We start from the raw sequence: 19739 nt of genomic DNA, 5'->3' as shown, positions 1-19739 counted from the left end.
ATAATTTGGGAGGTGTACACAGCAGTTTGTCTTTACATCCACGGTTTTGAGTGTTCTACAGTTTAGATTCCAGTAGACACTCAGCTTCTGAATGACATGGACGTGGGGTGTCTACATTCTTTAACAGTTGCATATAAAATGTTATGAAGTTCTGACATGGCTTACCTGGGTCCAGTGAAAAGTGTTAAATATTAACTCTAAAGAGAAAAACATGTCCTTCACAATCCCACCAGCAGCATGTAGTAAATATCAACATTACTGCTTTTTACTACTTACTGGGCATCACAAAGAATTAAAAGCAACATAATAATCTATTTATATAGAAACCTTACACAGAAGAGTAATTCAAGCAATACCTTTACATAACCTAATGCAATGGTAAGTACTCAGTGGTCCCAAGTGGAATTGTCATGAAACAATTGTTCTAAAAAATATTTCTTTCGTGCAGCATCAACACCACTGAGAGCCAGACAGCAATATTCAAAGCCATCAAAGCTGCTCAGGCCTAGACAGTTGCACATTTCTGAAAAAATCTTTTTGACTGTCAGACAGTTATGTTCCCAAAAGCTTAAAACACACCAGGAGATGTACCAAGCAGCTAGAATTCCATCCGTCAACTGGGTCACCTGAAGAAACTAAAATAACTGATGATGCAAAAGAATGCACAGCAAAGATAAGAGAACGAAAAACTTTGTAGCTCCTGGACAGTGAAATTGAATCGTGTTAAAAAAGAATTGCAATTGATGGAAATCTAAATAAATCTGGCACAGGCTGAGGTAACAAATACTAGATGGAAAAACAGATGGAAAATGAATTGGTAAATGCCGGCTGCTCAAAGTGTCAACCAACTGATTGAGGTGGATGTTGCTATTCAACCAAAGTCCAATTGAATAATAAATAATGTGACCATTCAGTTAGAAATTATGACAGCACAATGGAACACTTGATGATTTTTGCTGCTTTGGCAGGGATGTATTTGAAGTCACACAATATATTCTGAAGCATTGGATATTAAAGGGGAGGAGTTTATGTATTTCTAAACCATGATGCAAACAAAAGGGTGCAATATATTACAACATGGAGTAAAGACACATACTAATCAGCCCACAAGCAAAGCTTGTGCATTTTAAGTCTGATAAAGCAAAGACAGTATTTACCTTAGTTGTGCCTGAAGAAAATGGAACCAATTTTTGATAACACCATTGGTTCTCTCAATGGTGTTCCTTGTTGAGCTGTGGGCACAGTTGAACTTTTTCTTGGCTCTAGTGTCTGCATTTTAAAAAAGGGGATACTAAGCCAGTCCCTCAGCGGGTAGCCACTGTCTCCCATATTCATCCCATGTCAATGCCAAATGTGTCAGCCACTACAACTCTCATTGTGCCTGTAGCATAAAATTGTAATGCCACCATCACCTGCAAAAAACATAGGAAATATGATTGACCTCAATGATTTATATATTTGAGTACTCACATCTAAACGAAACTGTCCATTTTTAGTTAAAAAGGACCATGTGAACATTAATCTATTATTATTATCTACCTCTTGAGCCACATGCTTACAACTTGAGACATACTGCAAGGAGCAGCCTGTCAAATTGATAAACATGTATTAAATCAAACTGTATAAGATATTCTGGGTGCTCTGCTACTTTATCCTGTGTTGTTTTACTTAAATACAATGACATCAATTTTTTAATGTTTACATACTCTAAAACAACACTCGGAGCACAATGGATGGGCCAGAATTGTGCGTCTGCTCATATGACCCAAGTATAGCAAACTGAATTTTCTTGGATTATTGCTGTCACCAGAGTAAAAGTAGAAAATTTTCATTACTTTGATTGCAAAGTTCAAGTTTTTTCCTTTCCAAATATGTATAAGTTTTGACTGTTTTGTGGTCTCATGTTTACCTGAGAGCAGCAATAATAACAACATCACCCACTGTCGTCAACACCGTCGAAAGTTATACGCCATTGTTTTAGTATGTAATTATATTTTCATGTCATTCTAACATTATTAAATATTTTTAACGTAATGCTGTCAATTACACTGTTATTAATTATATATTATACAGTGGTGGTGACTATATTTCGTTGAAAATGATGGTCGAAATAACTTTCCACTAAGTTATGTTTGCTCGACGGAATTGAAAACGATGAAACAAATCGACAAGTCTGAGCAGTATTCAGTCGCCCATTGATTACGCTTCCAACCTATGGGACTCAGCTAGCTAGTGGTGCTGTGATTACGCCTCTTGTTATCGTTCAACGAATTATAGGGATATCAAATCAGTAATCCAATTAAAAAAAAAAAAAACAGCCTCACGATTTCCTATCTCTAGGGGTCCTACCACTACTAACCAGACTAAAATTTTGCAAAAGTTTGCTTGTCTTTAAAATACTAACTGTCAAAATGTCTCATAGATTTTCTATTTTCTCCATGAAAATAGTAAGAGGGTCTCTAAACTCAATATCTCCATACGGCACATAACGAAAATTAACTATTCAAGACGAACCTAATACTGTATTTTGTCAGCGTTCTTTAGAACAACCTCCGATCTCCAAAGAACGGCATCCAGCCTATACAAACTCAAAGTGGAACTCCTACAACATCTTTTCAAACCCTTTGATTACTTACAGAGGCGTCCGAACCAGCTTAATCACACCGACAACCTGTTGCTATAGTGTCCTAGCCAAGATTAAAACAAATCCTATCAATTCATATATTTACATCTTGTTTGTTCATATCATAATTGCTCTGTATTTATTACTTTGCTCTGAATTTATGTAATGTTTTTATTTCTACTAATTAGTCCGAGGGCTGGATGTAAAAATGCTTATCTGTTACCCTCGTAAATAAAGATTTGTTTACATGTATTAGGCTCATACGCTGAGTTTTTTTATAACCAAGGGAAAGTACTGAAATCGAATCTTGTGTAGTCTCCCCCAACACTCTCAAACATACCTGTACGCATGCGCGACATTCCTACGGACGCCAAGTTTCTCTTGTGCGAGGGGGAAATAACGGCGTCGCGCTGGATCAACAACCATGAAGGTATCGTAATACTCAAGTGCTACTTATAACAACACGTAGCTATCTTTTTAATACCTTGAAGTATTTAATGTGTTTTTCCTGTTCTTTTTACGCTTTTCTAGTTTTTTTTTCTTTTGGAACGGAATTTCCATTGCCCAGTCCTGCATGTCTAAAACTGCTCCTGATTATTTGCAAGAGATATAGTTCCTCCTTATCAGCCGTCGCGTACCCTGCGCTCAGGCTCCCAGTCACGCTTCTGTCTCCCTGCAGTGGAAGACACCAACAAGAAGCGCACTGGAGCCAGGGCCTTCAAAAACGCGGCACCTAAGCTGTGGAATGCTCTGCCATCGTCACTCTCCACCATCACCTCACCAACCACGTTCCGCAAAAAACTGAAAACCCATCTGTTTCTTTCAAACCAGTCTTAAACTACCAAGAAACACTTCTGTCCATTTTTTTTTTTTTTTACTTTTCCTGGTGTTTTATATATTTGTTCACTTTATTTGTTCTTCATTTGTTCTTTTTTTCTGCGCAATGAGCATTCTTCGGAATGGATACCTGCGCATTACAAATCGACATCATCATCATCATCATCATCATCAATTTAGTAAACTCGATAGACTTCATTTATATAGAGCGTTCTTTGGCCATTTAACCAATGTTAGAAGGCTTGAACGATTATGGGATGATAGTGACTTAATAAGTCTCTTTCTTTCTCGCTTTGTGTATGTGTGTGACACAGAGAGTGAGTTTAAATAAGTTATAATAACAAAAACATCTGCCTTATGTGTATGTGTGATAGGGTATAAGTGTGCGCGTGCGGGTTAAATGTTATATGGGTATGTTTTTATATATATATATATATAAAATGTTGTTTTCACATGTATAAATTATTTTGTAGGCCAAAGAAAAATTTCTGTCCTGGATTATGCCTGGTACAGACAATAAAAATTGATTGATTAGTAATAATAATAATGTGAACTTATAATTAAAGCACCTTATCCTAGTCCTATGGGCAGGCTCACGCCGCTTTACAGAAAATGAGACTCCGAGACATGCAGCATAGAATGCATATGAGATGAAAGTTACGTAACCAGAATTGAAAAACCGTAATCCAGGCTGCAATTGCCCCTGTCCACACATTTTAAAAAAAGCCTCCCGCATTCACTCTCCCACACACCAACCTATACACACTTATTAAATGTACAACATTGTGTTTAAACTACCAGCAAAGTTGTTAAAAGGAGTTGATGTGTGTAACAGTTAAGATAAGTGAAATCATATCAATAAAACTAAAAACTGTTGAAAGGTGATGACAGAGTTGAGAGAGAGAGAGGACATGTACAAATTATCTACATACTTTCTTGCACAAACTGCTAAGCATAAAACTAATGCTACTCAGATGCCAGAAAGTATCAATCTTGTTTCAGCGTGTGTTCAGCTTACCAGAATGCTCACATGGGCAGGGCAGTATTCAGTATATATGGCAAAAAAACAAAGGAAACTACCTTGCAACCACTGGGTAAATATGTTACTTCTTATCTTTATTTTTGTCAGAAGCATTCGATTTTTATAAATGTGATGTTTTACTTTCCATGGTAAAATAGGGGAACAGATAGGTGCACCTATTCAAAGTCACTGGATTTTGCCATATTCCTGGTATCTTCTTTCAATCAGCTTGCTTTACATGCATCAGTCTCCACAAAAGTGAATATGCACATGCTTGATGTACATATCACTACCACTAATGCCACACTCACTTCTAGTATTATATATCATATCACAGAGAGAAAGTGAGTGTGTGCATGCATGCCACTTGATCCTAAAGTATTTTGTACACTCTACATGTTATGCATTTTATCTGGGATATTGGTGGTTGGAATTGCTTTAGTAATATATCAGTGCTTAGGATACTTTACTTCTGCAGCTACCACTTCTCAGAAAACAAAAGTCTACATCCTTCCCCTAAACTATGCTGGCACTCTGCTGCCCAGGCTTTACTGCAAATTACAAGCTGCCCATATTTACCCGTAGACTGCATCCATCTTCTACCTTCTTGCAGACTGCTCCACACTTTTCTTACCAAATTTGCATGCATGAAAGATTAGGATCAGGTTTTTCTTTTCTCCTTAGCTACAGAGTATAGAAACGTAGCAGACTTCATGAAGGAAGCTGTATCAGGGCTTTTAGATGCCATTGTCATTTAAGTATTTTTTTCGGAGCCTAAAATTTATCAGAATTGATTAAGCTTGTCAATATCCATCATGGGGTGATTAGTGGAATGGTGGCTTAAACACATGTCACCATGACAGTGAAATCGTCAGTGTGCAGGAAAAGTATTGTATTTTTGTTATTGTATTTTAAGTATTGTAGTTTTGTATTTTTCAGTGTGTTTGTATGTTCTATATCACCAAGTTTTTTATTTAGTAATGGAAAAGAAAATTTCATGACCGGGGAGACTTTTTGAAATTCACTTTTATGTAAACTACTGGTGGGGGGGGGGGGATTTCCTCCTCTGGAATATTGATGTATCTGAGAAAAATGAAACAGTTGTAGGTGGAAGTGATTGAAGAATTACCATGGGTGAAACCTATTTGTTCATGTGCAGGTCTGATCAAAAGGTTCATATTTTTGACAGACACGGTGACTTGAAAGGAGATCTGTGCTTTCCAGGGTAAGAGAAATTTTCAGCAGAATAGAAGCAGCCTTATAAAATAAGCCAATAAAACATGATAGCACTAAACAGCATCTTGCTATTGATCTTGTGCTTGTGCAAGAGTGTGTTCATATATGCTATAAATGATTGAGTCTTCTCATTTTAGAAAAATGAATGTAGGGGTTATTGACATACACCAAACATTTCAAATACACACAGGGAAACTCCAGCATCTTGGAAAGATACTTTATTTTCTCAGGGGAGGTAAAAGTTGGGAGAAAGAGAAGGTTAAGTTCTGCCTTTTACGTGCATTGCCTTTGATATGGTGAACTATGCAAATTTTAGCACCATGAGCCATCTGGAATCTTTACCATTTTTAGACTTCTTCACTTAAGTTTACTTCACATCCCTTAACTGGGACTGGAAATACTAGTCATAAGGGAGATACATTGGCACACAGCTTGGGTGAACTCACATCATCAGGGCCAGTTGTGCACCTGCAAAAAAAGATCAAGTGTGCAACCAGTCATGCTAGTCACTCTGTTTGCTTTGCCATCAGCTGCCTTCAGAGTAACCCTGGAGAACTGTCTTCAGAAAGGTATCATGTCAGATATGACCTAATCACACTAGCTTCTGTCACTTGATAGTAGTGAGCAGAAGCTCCTAGGGACCTATGAAGCAGTAACTAAGCTGTGAACAAAGCCGTTTTTCTTTTGGTCCATTTCTGTAAACAGGGTTCCCATCTCACACTGTACAGCATACTGGACAGAAATAGTGACTTGAAAAGCCTGAATTTGGTGAAAAAGCTGACACTTATGCTATCCCAGCTTTTGTTGGCTGCTGTTGGTGCTGGGATCCTGAGATGTATTTCTTTTCCATACATCTACCGTTTTAGTAATGGTTGTAACCTGGTACTTAACGCTTTCCTTACAGTTGGTACCCACCAATTTGAACATCTTCATAGCTCTATAACTCAATTGCCCCCTATTGAATAAGTTAGAGAACTAAACTTCCCCAGCTCCATTCTCTGTCTTACTCCTATCTAAGAAATACTGAAAGTGATCCAGAATCACTTAACTCTGGCTGCAGAAGAGCTGCCAGCAAAGGGAGAGGCCAGATTTTGTGCTGCAGAAGCACTATTGAACAGATCATTAACAGTCAGGTCCTCATTGAAAAGCACCAGCAATATGCCAAGAATCTCTATAATATCCTTATCAACTTTAAGAAGGCCTTGATAGAGTATGGCACAAAAGGCTATGGAATGTACTACTGACATGTGCTGGAAAAGGGCTTGTACACACCATCAAGGCCTTTTACAAGGGCTCCATGAGCTCAGAACTATTCAAGAGCCAAGTGGGTAAGCTCTTTCCCATGACAGTTGGTGTGTGTCAAGGCTGATTTTGTCCTCAGTGCTGTTTAATATCTACCTGGAGAAAATTGTGTGGGATACACCCAAGGACCATCACACCTCTGTGTCGATTTGGATGGAGGCCACTCGATAACCTTGGCTTTGCTGATGACATAGATCTGACAGTGGGCAGCAATAGCAAGTTATAGATTCTTATAAATAACTTCAACTGTATATTAAACTCTGATTGAAAAAAAAATTGAATTAACCAATTTAGACAACAATTTGTTCATTTAGAATGTTTATGTTGCTGGAATACAGCACAGTATGGGTACTGATAACTGATGTGTCCACTCAGGGGTTTTACCATTATTTCTTCCATTTGTGACTTAAACATTCTATCACACTTTTTTTCCATTTAAAAGTAGCGGAAAATTATATTGAGCACAAGGACAGTTTATCGGTTGTCGATAATAACATGGACTTATAATACAATCACAAAAAGAACAAATAAAATATTTAAGTATTTAGTAAATATAAATATAAATATTAAAGTATTTACTTTAAACATTTTTTTTTCCTTGTTCATAGTAATTAAAATATTGTATTAAAGCTTATTCTTTACAACTTATTTTGTGACCTTAATGATTGCTGATCTCAGGTTTGTTCATTTCCCTTCTTTCACTCAGATTTAATAAAAGAAAAAAAGCAGGTTCATCCAAAATAAAACATTCAATTGTTTAGAGATTGTTTGAAATTTTGCTTGAGTTATAGTCATATTTATTATATGTTTTAAGCATACATATTTTTGTGCTAACCATATGTTAAGTAACTTGTGATCAAGATAAAACCAAAATTAAGTTGAGTAAAAATTGCCAAATTTAACTTTAAAAAGTTAATAATATATCATCTAACAGGAAATAAAAGTTTGATTTTTCTGTTGATGGTGTCAAGTGATTAAAATGTTTCAAAAGAAATCTGTTTCCTATATTTTGAAGAAATCTATTGGCATCAAAAGCTTTCTGCTGCAGAATATGCACTGGCCTTGACTGGGACCACGATGGAGACATTCTGGCTGTGGTTTGTGAGCAGTCAAATGGCATTTTCCTCTGGGATTCAAACTCATTCAAAACCACTCAGATAGACAGTGGTCTCAAGTAAACAGCTTTCTTTTGTTATTTATTTTTTAAAAATTCATATTATAATAAAACGTAATTATTTAGAGTTTTGTATTATTTTCTTCTGACAGATTTGTTATCATGATCATATTTTTTTAAATGTACATTATTTTAATATCTTCTTTTTAATACTTAGAGTTATAGCAGATGTATTGCATTTCTTTTTTAAAAGTATTTAGTGGTTTCAGAGCTCGGACTTTAAAAAAGGTATTTTTTTTCTTAAGAAGCTGTATTCTAATGTGAATTTCTTTTTAAATTATATCACTGGGTATGCCAGAGATACCATGACATTCCTGCAGTGGGCAAAGTCTCAGCCGTTGCTGGCTGTTGGAACTGTAAAGGGAAATCTGCTTATTTACAACCACCAGTCATCAAGGTAAGATATTCTAAAATGTCTGGTAGACAGGATAGTTCAAGATGAGTGAGAGAAAATTTGTTTAGGAAACTAGCTTTAACTTCAGTTTGTTTCTAACCTTAATTAGTTCTCTTAAAGAGTAAGTCCAGCTAGGTTTTTTCATAAACCTATTTCTACAAGAAAAGCTGTATATAAAATTTCCTTTAAGACAATGATATTCTGAAAATATTGTCACAGTATTTGTTAATTTGTTCCAGAACGCTTTATTACAAATGTTAGGTGTGGTTGTGAGCTGCAGAGATAATATTTTAAGCAATCTAAATATATTATTTCTTTTTAAAATTTCTTGCAATTTTCCATTGGAGAATTTTGAGCAACACTGCAAAAAATGGTCATTGGAAAGAAATGACACAGATTTCTTTTTATCTGCATCTCTTTGTTCTTATGACTGATTGTGTAACTGCAACTTTTGTCAGGAAAATACCAATCATTGGAAAGCACACCAAGAAAATCACCTGTGGTGCTTGGAGTGCTGAAAGTTTGCTTGCTCTTGGCAGTGATGATAAGTCTATCACTATTAGCAACATGGAAGGTGACACAGTTCGTCACATTCCTTTACGCATGGAACCATTTGACATCCAGTTCTCAGAAATGAAGGCAGATGAGAGGAGCAGTATAGGAGAGAATACAGTATGTTAGAAATTTTTCAGTCTAAAAACTGGATAGCTCTTACATAAATACTTTTCATGTTAACCCAGTATGAAGCTCACAAAAATTCAAGTTGTTAAAGAATGCCTATCTTGTAAAACATCTCTGAGATGATAAAGGTAGCCATTTTTTTCTGCAAGCATTATCACTTGAGTCTTCGGTTATACTTTTTACTTGCTGGCTCAGTATAAAATGCCAATTCCTTCATTCATCTCCACTCCCCCCCCCCCCCACTTCAACACACTCAAGTACTGGGAACATACAGCATAAATACAATTTTATATTTCTCCGTGAAAGTAAATTAAGACTCCTTTCACTGACCATCTTTCATTTTCAGAGGTACATTTTATACAGTTATGCTTTTAATATGCAGTATAGTTTATTTGTTGTTTTTCTTCTTGATTTCATAATTTTAATGCTGTTGCAGGTAAGTGCTAATGTGGGACACAAGACCCTATTTCTCTACAACATTAATGACCCAGAGAATCCAATAGAGCTGGCATTCCAACCACGCTATGGCACGATTGTCTCTTACAAGTGGTTAGTAACCTGCCACATGTTTTGCTCATTTCACCTTAAAGGAATTACATTTGATTAAGACTAGAAATCCTGTTGTGAAATAGGAACCAAAGGAAGTAGCGCATAAAATGTTGAATATCTTTGTGTTCATAAATGTTTTGAGTCATCATAAATTATGTTGCCGATGTAGCGAGACAAATGTTCCAACCAAGAATCTCATTCCAAAGCGAGGAATGCAGACGCTGTGTCTTCTAGTGTTGCTGAATGATTTAGCAGATATTTTCGTGGTATGTTTTATCAAAACCAAAAATAAATCGTGAGTTGTATGTGTTTAGGTTTTTCATGTTATTTTTATTTAACTTTGACTTGTAGTTACTTGTAGTTACTCTTTAGCAGACGATCAAACACCCACTCGCGCAGTGATATCAGAAGAAAATAGTGCACTATCCACATCTCTTTGCAAGCTGTAATAATTTGAACCTAACAGTTTCCTGTGTTTCTCAACTGTTAAATTTAATTTTGTAGTATGCACAGACCATTGGCTCTCACTGAGAGTTCGGTTCTATCTTTATAACAAGATGCACACCTCATGTGAAACGAGATTCTTGGTTGGAACATTTGTCTTGCTACACCGACACAGAACATTCATGAGGAAGATGGAATAGACCAGTGATGCCCAACCTTTTTCGGCCTGCGGGCCATATCCATTTCGGACAGCCGTGTCGCGGGCCATATCCATTTCGGACAGCCGTGTCGCAGGCCACTTCACCGCAAAAATACAAAAAGGAAAAAAAAAATAGAGCAGATACCATTTTTTATTAGAAACAAGTTGTACTTCCCATTAATTATATAGTAATTAGTGGGATATTTGAAGTTGTTTTCCCGAAACCAACTTCTGAATGTCCGGCCTCATCGTAGAGACACCAGTCAGAGTACTGAATCGAAATGTTCGTCCATCGAAAAAAAGATTGAGAGACGTCGCTACGTGGGGATAAATACTTCTTCTTCCTTTTTTTTTTCGTTTTTTAAGGTCTTCTTTTATTACTAACATGCCGATTTTCTGCACTGTGGGCAGAAGTTTCGCAGGCCGGATGGCACCGCGTCGCGGGCCGTAGGTTGTGCATCCCTGGAATAGACAAATTGAAAAAGCACGGGTAGAGCCAGGAACAAAAGACCATGATGCACATGATGCAAACAAAGAGCATTCTTCTATCTATTCCTCTTCGTGCATCAGGTTGCACATAAGGCCTCAACCAGAGTCCGCCACCGATGTCGATCGGCTGAAACCCGCTCTAGGTGACCCCATGTCCAGCCCTTTCCTTTCATCTCCCTTTCCACTGTTCTTCTCCAAGTTTCCTTTGGGCGGCCTCGTTTTCTTCGGCCGTCTGGAGTCCATCGTAGGGCGACTCTGGAAAGGTCTGCTGTCTGCTGGCGGAGCACATGTCCAATCCATCGCCAACGCCTTCGTTGAACCTGCGTGGTGATGGACTCGGTTTCACTTCTTCGGTGGAGTTCTTCGTTGCTGGCCAAAAGATGTTAAGTATGCGCCTGAGGCATCTGTTTTGGAAGACGTCAAGCTTGTTACTGATGGTTTTGGTCATCTTCCAGGATTCTGATCCGTAAAGGAGGGTGCTGATCACATTTGACTTGAAGATTCTCAGTTTGATCTTCTGGCTGATGTTTTTTGCCTTCCATGTGCTCCTGAGTGAGGCGAAGGCCTGGCTGGCTTTCGCCAGTCGGGCTCGAATCTCCACCTCCGCATCCCCGGTGTTTGACATTTTGGACCCAAGATAGGTGAAACTGTCAACTTCCTCAATCTCTTCTCCATTTAGTTTGATGCCGTCTTGGACTCTGGCGTTCACTCTCATACTTTTCGTTTTCTTTGTGCTGACCTTCAAGCCAAGGTTTCCAGCTGTTTCTGAGAAGGCCTTTGTTTTTTCATGCATGTCTTGGTGGCGGTGTGACAGCAGAGCAATGTCATCAGCAAAGTCCAAGTCTTCCAGCGTTGTTGTTGCTGTCATAGTCATGGTCCATCTGATCCCTCTCCTCTCACTGTCGGTGGAAGTCTTCATGATCCAGTCCATGGCCATGATGAAGAGGAACGGCGACAGAATGCAGCCCTGCTTCACCCCGGTACTGACGTTGAAGGGGTCTGTGAGCTCCGTGTCACAGACAACCTGGGATTTGAAATCGCTGTACAGCATTGCAATGACCTGAACAAGTTTTGCAGGGACTCCGTAATGCCTCAGGATCTTCCATAAGGACTCGCGGTGGATGCTGTCAAAAGCCTTCTCCAGGTCGATGAAATTGATGTACAGCGGTGTGTTCCATTCGTTGCTCTGCTCCAGAATCTGTCGCAGAATGTAGATGTGTTCGGAGCAGGATCGCCCAGGACGAAATCCTGCTTGCTGTGGTCGGAGGTCTTTCTCAAGAGTTGCCGTCAGTCTTGACAAAACAATCTTGCTGAAGACCTTGCTGGTGAGGGAAAGAAGTGTTATGCCCCTCCAATTATTGCAGTCTCCAAGATCTCCTTTCTTGGGTAACTTGAAGATGAGCCCTGTCTTCCAAGCAACAGGGAGCTGCCCTGATTCCCAAACTTGTTTGAAGATTTCAGTCAGCTTGGGAGCTGTCACATTTATATCTGCTTTCAACATCTCTGCTGTTATTCCATCTGTCCCTGGTGCTTTGCCGCTCTTCATTGTCTTGACTGCTGCTGTCACTTCTTCCAGGCTTGGTGGGTCTGTGCAGATGTCAAGGTCTATAGCTGCTGGCTGGATGTCTGCAAGCTGAGGGGGATCTGGTCTGTTCAGAACCGACTCAAAATGTTCCTTCCAGCGCTGTAGTTTTTCTGCCTCTCCCTCGATGACATTACCGTTCACGTCTTTCACTGGCACATCACTGTTCTTAAACCCGTTGTTTAGCTGTTTGTTTATCTTGTACAGTGTCTTCAGGTCATTTTTACTTGCTGCATTTTCTGCTTCATCTGCCAGTTTCTCTATGTGGTCTCTTTTGTCGGTTCTTGCCATCCTCTTTACCTCTTTGTTTAGTTTTGCATATCTTTGTCTGAGTTGTTCTTTCAGGCGTTCAGATCTGGTGCTGTTGATTCTTTGTTTGGCTGACTTTCTCTCTTCTATCTTCTTCCATGTCTCATCTCTGATCCACTGTTCTTTCTTTTTCCGTTGGAAGCCCAGTATTTTCTCTCCTGATTCCTGTAAGACTCGATTGAAGTCGTCTAAGGTCATCTCTTGTTGGTCTCCTAGTGCTTGGAACCTGTTCTTTACTTCCATAGCAAAGGCCCTTTCGATGACTGGATTTTTCAGTTTGCCAGAGTCCACTCTCTGCTGACGTGCCTGTTTTCCTCATGATCGACGTAGCTTCAGGGAAACTGTGGCTATCACAAGAGTGTGGTCACTGGCAACGTCTGCTCCTCTGTAGGCTCTAACATCTTGAAGTGAGCTCCTCCATTTTCGGTTGATGATGACATGGTCTATCTGGTTCTTTGTGCTCCCATCTGGTGATGTCCATGTTGCCTTGTGGATGTCTTTGTGTGGGAAGAGTGTGCCACCAATCAGTAGGTTGTTTTCTTCACAAAAGTCTGCCAGTCTCTCTCCGTTGTCATTGATGGTTCCGATTCCATGTTTGCCCATGACATGCTCCCTGCAGGTGTTGTCACTTCCACCTTGGCATTGAGATCGCCGATGATGAGCAACATGTCATGGGCTGGAACGCTCTCTGAGGCTGCTTGGAGCTGATCGTAAAAAGCATCCTTGTCTTCTGCCTCAGAGTCATTTGTTGGTGCATAGCAGGCTAGCACTGTCAGCTTGGTGTACTTTGAATGGAATCTTGCTCTCAAAAGCCTAGGTCCATAAGGCTTCCATTCCAGCAGTGCCTTTTCCGTTTTCTTGTTGAGGAGTAGAGCTACTCCTTCAGAGTGCTGAGCGTCTGATCTTCCTGAGAACAAGATGGTATGTCCTGATGCTAGTCTCCTCTTTCCCGTGCCGGTCCATCTGACCTCACTGACTCCCAGGATGTCCAAGTTGTAGTTGTCAAACTCCTTGACTAGTTGGAGCATCCTGCCAGTCTGGTACAAGGTCTGGACGTTCCAGCACCCCACCCTCAACTTTTGCCTCGGCTTCAGTAAATCCACTGTCGGGGCGCCAGCTCCCTTTCGGGTTTGGCTGTCGTCCGTCATTAGTCCAGTCACCTGGTGTGCTTCATTACCTCCGCCATCTGTGACGAGTTCTCTGGTTTTAGTTTCTGTAACATACTTTTTTTACATGGTGGGGTTGTTAGCCCTACCACAACCTAATTTACCTCTAGGTGAGGTGTCCACCTTAGTCGCCTCTTACGACATGCCTGGCTGGATGGCAGGGACCCTATTCTTACAATGCTTGCTAGGCAAGCATACCCCGGGGTCCCACAGGGGAGAGCATTCTTATGCTGCCATTAATAATCAAGAAGAAAGCAATCATTTAGTATTACTTAAGATACAAGTATTGTGTAAATCTGTAATAAACTTAGTAACCAAATAGAACTATGCCAAAGGCAACACTACATGGAATTCACAGTTGGTTTTCACATCTAAAGCTAACTTTATTATGATAGTATAGTTAAGAGAGAGAATACACTAGAAGAGGCATAATTGCTCAGTCATCTGATAACAGTTTCTTCTTTTTGCTGTCTGTTTGGTGTACAAACTATCAGAACACAGCTACTGTTGTAGCACACGTACTTTCTGCCCACATTTGTTATTGTAAGTTCAACTAATGAGTTAGAGCATTTTTTTTTTAGCGCCAACTGTACTTAGAATCGAAGAAGGAAAAGTCCAAAATGGGAGAAATATTTGAGCAAAAAAACATCCACCAAAAGTAGCTATCATAAAATAGTAAAATGTAGATATATCTGATTTTAAATTTTGAAAGGTTTATCACTTCTTCCTCTTTAACAGACATATAGTCTGAAAGACATGACATTTCAGTGCAGTGCATAATGAAATACTTCTTCCTGTCATCTTTGCCTAAAGAATGATTGTTGGTCAAAGAATGGTCATGCTAGAATGTGAGGTGGCTGGCTTCAATTTTGTGCCAGTCTGCTTGCTCTCATGTATTTGGTAAAATTATGTTTTGACGTGCCTTTTACAAAAGAATTAACTATTTTCTTTTTCAGCATGGCATCATGAGTATCTGGTTTTATGTTTTGAATTGCAGGTTTGGTGATGGCTACATCCTGATTGGTTTTAATCAAGGCTATTTTGTTGTCATCTCAACACACATGAAAGAAATAGGACAGGTACGATCATTTAAATGAAAGATTTTGCGATGTTCAGCTGTTTTGGCATTGTGGTGCTGGAACAAAAATAAACAAGTTTAAAGTTTTTTGTGTGATTTTCATGAGTTTTTAAAACATTTTTAAAATGCAATAAATCAAAACATGTACAGGTCATTCAAGTGCAGTGTACAGTAACAGTTCAGTTTCAGTTTATTCCACATTGCTTTGCTTTGTTACTGGTTTTACAACAGGCTTCAATTTATACTCTTTATCCCCCAAACTACAACTGACTGTTACATTTTTTTGTGAGTAGTATGGTTGAAAAAATGTAAAATTTTGTGCATGAATTTTTGTCTTTATTATATCTTTGTAAATGGATGTATTTGAATTTCCATTGAACCACTGAAACAACTACCTTATGGGATGGCCATCTACATGATCTATGATGTTACAAATTTAAAAGTTTACAAAATTTTTAGTTACAGACTTGGGGACCTCACCTGGTCTTCTTTTTCCATCATACCATCTTTTTCATGTGTCCGTTTAATCTGTGGCCACCTTTAGGCCTTTGTTTGCCAATGGTTGGCTGTCCTGGGTTCAGCTGTCATCTTGAGCATGGTGTTCTTTCTCTTCATGTGGCATCTGTTTACAGGGCTGGCTACCTTTGCCTTGATATACCTTAGTTGCTGGCTCGGAGTAAAACACCTCCCCCCTACCTATGTTTGCCATGGAGGGTGACCTGTATTGGAGAAGGATAGGATCCTGGAGGTTGTGGCCCATCATACTAACACACCTCTTTGGCCCAGACTTCTCCTAGATGGTCATGCATTGCCCTAGCTTTGCTAGAAGGCTGCAGCTGGGGTCAGTCTAGTCTTCATCTCTGAAAACCAGAGTATATTCTGGTGTGACCCTAAGTGGTACCGCTCAGTCACCTCTGCTAGTGGACTGCTTGGTGGTGGGTAGTAAAAAAAACCGAATAGTAAATCTTTTCATTATGGCCCAAAACAAAAAACCTGGGGAAATGCATTAGATAGGTTGAATTGTCGTCTGATAGGGAGGATGAGGTTAGAGTGTATGAGTGTAATTTTGTCAAAGGGTTCAGGGTCCCACTTTCTTTTTGTAGATGACGCAGAGCCAGCCCAGCTCCTCTTGTCCCTCTCTCCTTTTAAAGATTTTCAAAAATATTTCTTATGACTTTATTTGTCTTCACACTGGACAATATCTAGAAACCCAAAAGCTTCTGAGGCCCTTCACTGATACGATGGTAAACTGTTTGTAGATCGGCCTATTAAGGTGACAATGCACTGGTCCTTCAACTCTTCTAAGGGATTCATTCTTTGCCCTGACCTTGCTAGGATGTTAGAGCTTCACAATTGTCAGAACTGGCATCCCGGGGAGTTACAGTTGTCCAAAGGGTCCACCTGAAGAGAGATGGGATGTCTGTAACCTCAGATACTCGTTTGCTCACTTTCTGATTACCAAAAATACCTGACCATTGACATTGGGCATTTGCAAATCAGAGTATCCCTCTTCTTCCCTTCTCCATTATATTGCTTCAACTGTCAGCATTATGGCTATGCTGCAGGTGATTGTTCCTCAAGCACTCACTGTGCCAACTGGGATGGTTCTCATGTTGCATCTTCCAATGACTGTCCAGAGTGGAAGGGTAGCCATTTAACATGTATTCGTGGAATCGGGCATCTCTTACGCTGACGCTTCCGTTGTGGGTTGCTCCTCAGGAGCAACTTCTATACCTGTCTCCATCTCATACTCTGCAGTGATTGCAAAACATCTGTTTCCATAGCTATCCAGACAGATATCCTAAGGGCCCCATTCTAATCTCACACTATGCCACCTCCCTCTTCTACAGGCTGTGGTGGTACCCACTCCTCAGTCAATCCATACCCACACCACTTAGAAACACAACATACCCACAAATGATTGGTACAAAATCTCCACAAAGCACAAACATATTATATCCCAGAGAGACAAGAAAGACACGACCAAAAGCAAAAACAAAGGACCTTGCCAGGATATCAGAACTTGGCATCAAGTCAGCAGTTCAGAGAGTCATCCTGAAGAAGGATGGGAAATCTATCCAGCAAATACACTTTTTCTTTCTTTTTGCCCAAAATACCTGACTTCATTGAGGTGAGATATTAGCAGGTCAAAGTCTCTTTTTTATACCTTCACCATTGTGCTGCTTGCATTATGGTCAAAGGGCTAGCTTATGCCAGTCCCAAATCCCATGCCTTCTGCTTTTGCTTCAGTGGGACTGCCTACTGCAGCTGTTTGTTCCCTTAGTGCCAAATGTGATAACTGTGATGGTCCTCACATTGCTTCTCTCAAAGACTGCCCAAACCGAAAGAAAGAGGCAGCCATTCAGCACGTACATGCAGAATCTGACATCTCTTATGCTGATGCTTGCTGTTGCTTAATGGGTGGCTCCTCAGGAGCATCTACTACTGTAGGCTTCACTTCCTACTCGGCAGTCCTTGCAAGATGATCGTCTAGTCTCTGTATCTATCCAGACGGACATGACATGGGTCTCTTCTGAGGGCCCTGTCCCAGTCTGTCATGCTATGCCTCCTTCTCCTACAGGCTGTGGTGTCAGCCAGTCATCACAAGCATCTCAAGCCACACATGCCTCACAGTCCAAGCAACCTTCACCAGTCAGAAACACTACACGGCAGCAAGCATGAAACACAGAATCACCTAAGAGCAAGAATACCACACCGCAGATAGACAAAGACACAAAAGCAAAAAAAAAAATTGCTTAAAAAACTCACCACTCAGTTGCATTGTTATTGCTACCATCACCATCACCACAACCACTACTATTACCACTGATAGAATAGGAAGCTGAAGTGACTGCATTTTTCACCTTCTTAACATGAACAACCACACTGTGAATACAATGAACTCTTTGTTTTGAGATTATTAGTCCATCTAAGTACATCAACGTGGGTGACAGCAACATTACCTTCATGCCCTCTCTCTGAAATCTTTGATTCATCATTACTGCAGACATGACCCTTGATAGACGAATTACAGCTGTTTGTCAGTCTACCTATTATGAGTTCTATGAGATTAGTGCCATCTTTCTACACATGCTGATGCCACTCTTGTCTGTGCATTTGTTCCATCTCAGCTTGATTATTACATCTCCTTGTTTGCTCTGCTCTTTGTCTGATGATGGTTTGCTCTTTATCCCTGTCACCAGAACAGCCACATATAGTCAACAGTTTTTTAATTACAGTATTGCAAAATAGTGAACTTTCTTCCCTTCTATATTTGCAATCTATCTACCATCAAATCCTTTAAATGTACACTAAAAACACATCTGTTCCAGGAGTATTAGTCCTTACACTAATCAATATAGCGGTTAGTAGTTGTGATTATAGTCAGTTGACTAGTTCACCTACTCATCTTTCTCTGCAGATTTATAACACTTTCCATACTTATTGTTTGTTTCCTGATTCCTCTGTGTCTTCTGCGTTTGTTTTTTATCTGTCTGCATAGTTGTTTCTTCTTCCTTCATGTGTTCTTCTTGACTTAAGCACTTTAGCTATGCTTAGTGCTACAAGACATTATCTGGCATTAAGGGTGTCACTTGATATCCCTTCTTAAGAATTAAAGGTTCCACTTACAGGTGTCAGCCATACAAGTGCTTAATTTAAATGCAGGGGTATTTTATATGCTGCAGGAGCTTTTCCAGGCCCGAAATCACAAGAATCATCTGAACAGCATAGCAGTATCACCATCTCTGGGCAAAGCAGCATCTTGTGGTGACAACTGGTTTGTTTTCACTCTATTATTTCTTAATTTTCTTAAGCACCATTTGTCGGTAATTTTAAGCGCAGTAGGCTGCATTAGTTCGTGTAAAACAAAACAGAAGATAAAATAATGTTATGAAATTGACCAGTATGGGCTTTAGCTTGAAAATCTATTCAGTATTGAATTTGCAGGAAAGAGACATACAGTTGGAGAAGCATCTTATTCCTTTAATCAGAGTTTTATTAAATCAGGGCTTTAATGTTTATAGTCAAAATGATCAGGATAAGGAATTGGCTTACATTATTTAATTGATGCAAATTGATAAATTTTAAGAAAATGCAAGATCTGTGCCATAAAGTGCTCTGAAAAAAGGAAATTTATTATGATGATGATGATGTAGTTTTGTAACGCGCTAGTATCCGTATCACAGAGATACGCTCAATGCGCGGGGAACTCAGCAGCCACCAAACTGCAGGGCAAATGAACAACTTCAAATAATGTTAAACAAGTGAGTCTTAAGATTTTTCCGAAAAGATGCAATACTATCAGACTCCTTAGTCGAGAGGGAAAGCGAGTTCCACAGAAGCGGGGCTACATTAGAGAAGGATCTGAAACCCACAGTCTTCTTGTTGGTATTCCCTGACTGAACACTCGGTCGTCGAAGTCTGAATTGGGCTGCTGAACGAAGGTTCCGCTGAGGTTGGTGACGGTGAATGAGTTCTTGGAGATATGCAGGCGCAAGGTCGTGAAGACAGCCATATGTCAAAGTTAACAATTTGTGGACAATTCTTTGCTCCACAGGAAGCCAATGTAGGTCACGTAGTACAGGAGTAATGTGATCAGATTTCTTCTTGCGTGCAACTATTCTAGCAGCCATATTTTGCACTCGCTGACGTCA

At 39.6% G+C, this 19739-nt stretch overlaps 1 protein-coding gene and 1 long non-coding RNA gene across 6 annotated transcripts in view; one reads left to right on the top strand and one right to left on the bottom strand.

The window, feature by feature from the left end:
- Positions 1 to 55: 55 nt before the first annotated feature.
- LOC112560923 lies at positions 56 to 18274 on the bottom strand. 3 transcript variants are annotated; one of them, XR_003098628.1, is made up of 3 exons: positions 18048 to 18274; positions 1158 to 1412; positions 56 to 635 (listed from the first exon to the last, which is right to left on the bottom strand). It is a non-coding gene; the product is annotated as an uncharacterized LOC112560923 (long non-coding RNA). The 3 variants fall into 3 exon arrangements; XR_003098626.1 differs by lacking the exon at positions 18048 to 18274 and adding an exon at positions 2515 to 2879; XR_003098627.1 differs by lacking the exon at positions 18048 to 18274 and adding an exon at positions 2637 to 2879.
- The window catches only part of LOC112560919, a 40157-nt gene continuing 23335 nt past the window's right edge, over positions 2918 to 19739 (top strand). For all 3 annotated transcript variants that reach the window (XR_003098624.1, XR_003098625.1, XR_003098623.1), the window contains exons 1-9: positions 2918 to 3053; positions 4463 to 4554; positions 5641 to 5706; positions 8068 to 8193; positions 8492 to 8590; positions 9046 to 9259; positions 9705 to 9817; positions 15004 to 15085; positions 18771 to 18862. The gene's annotated coding sequence lies outside the window, so the exon portion shown is untranslated. The remainder of the gene's footprint in view (positions 3054 to 4462; positions 4555 to 5640; positions 5707 to 8067; positions 8194 to 8491; positions 8591 to 9045; positions 9260 to 9704; positions 9818 to 15003; positions 15086 to 18770; positions 18863 to 19739) is intronic.

This window comes from Pomacea canaliculata, linkage group LG3 (assembly GCF_003073045.1).
Source record: "Pomacea canaliculata isolate SZHN2017 linkage group LG3, ASM307304v1, whole genome shotgun sequence".
Lineage (NCBI taxonomy): Eukaryota > Metazoa > Mollusca > Gastropoda > Architaenioglossa > Ampullariidae > Pomacea > Pomacea canaliculata.
Note: the sequence above shows the minus strand (reverse complement) of the source record. Positions and strands in the feature narration are given on the sequence as shown.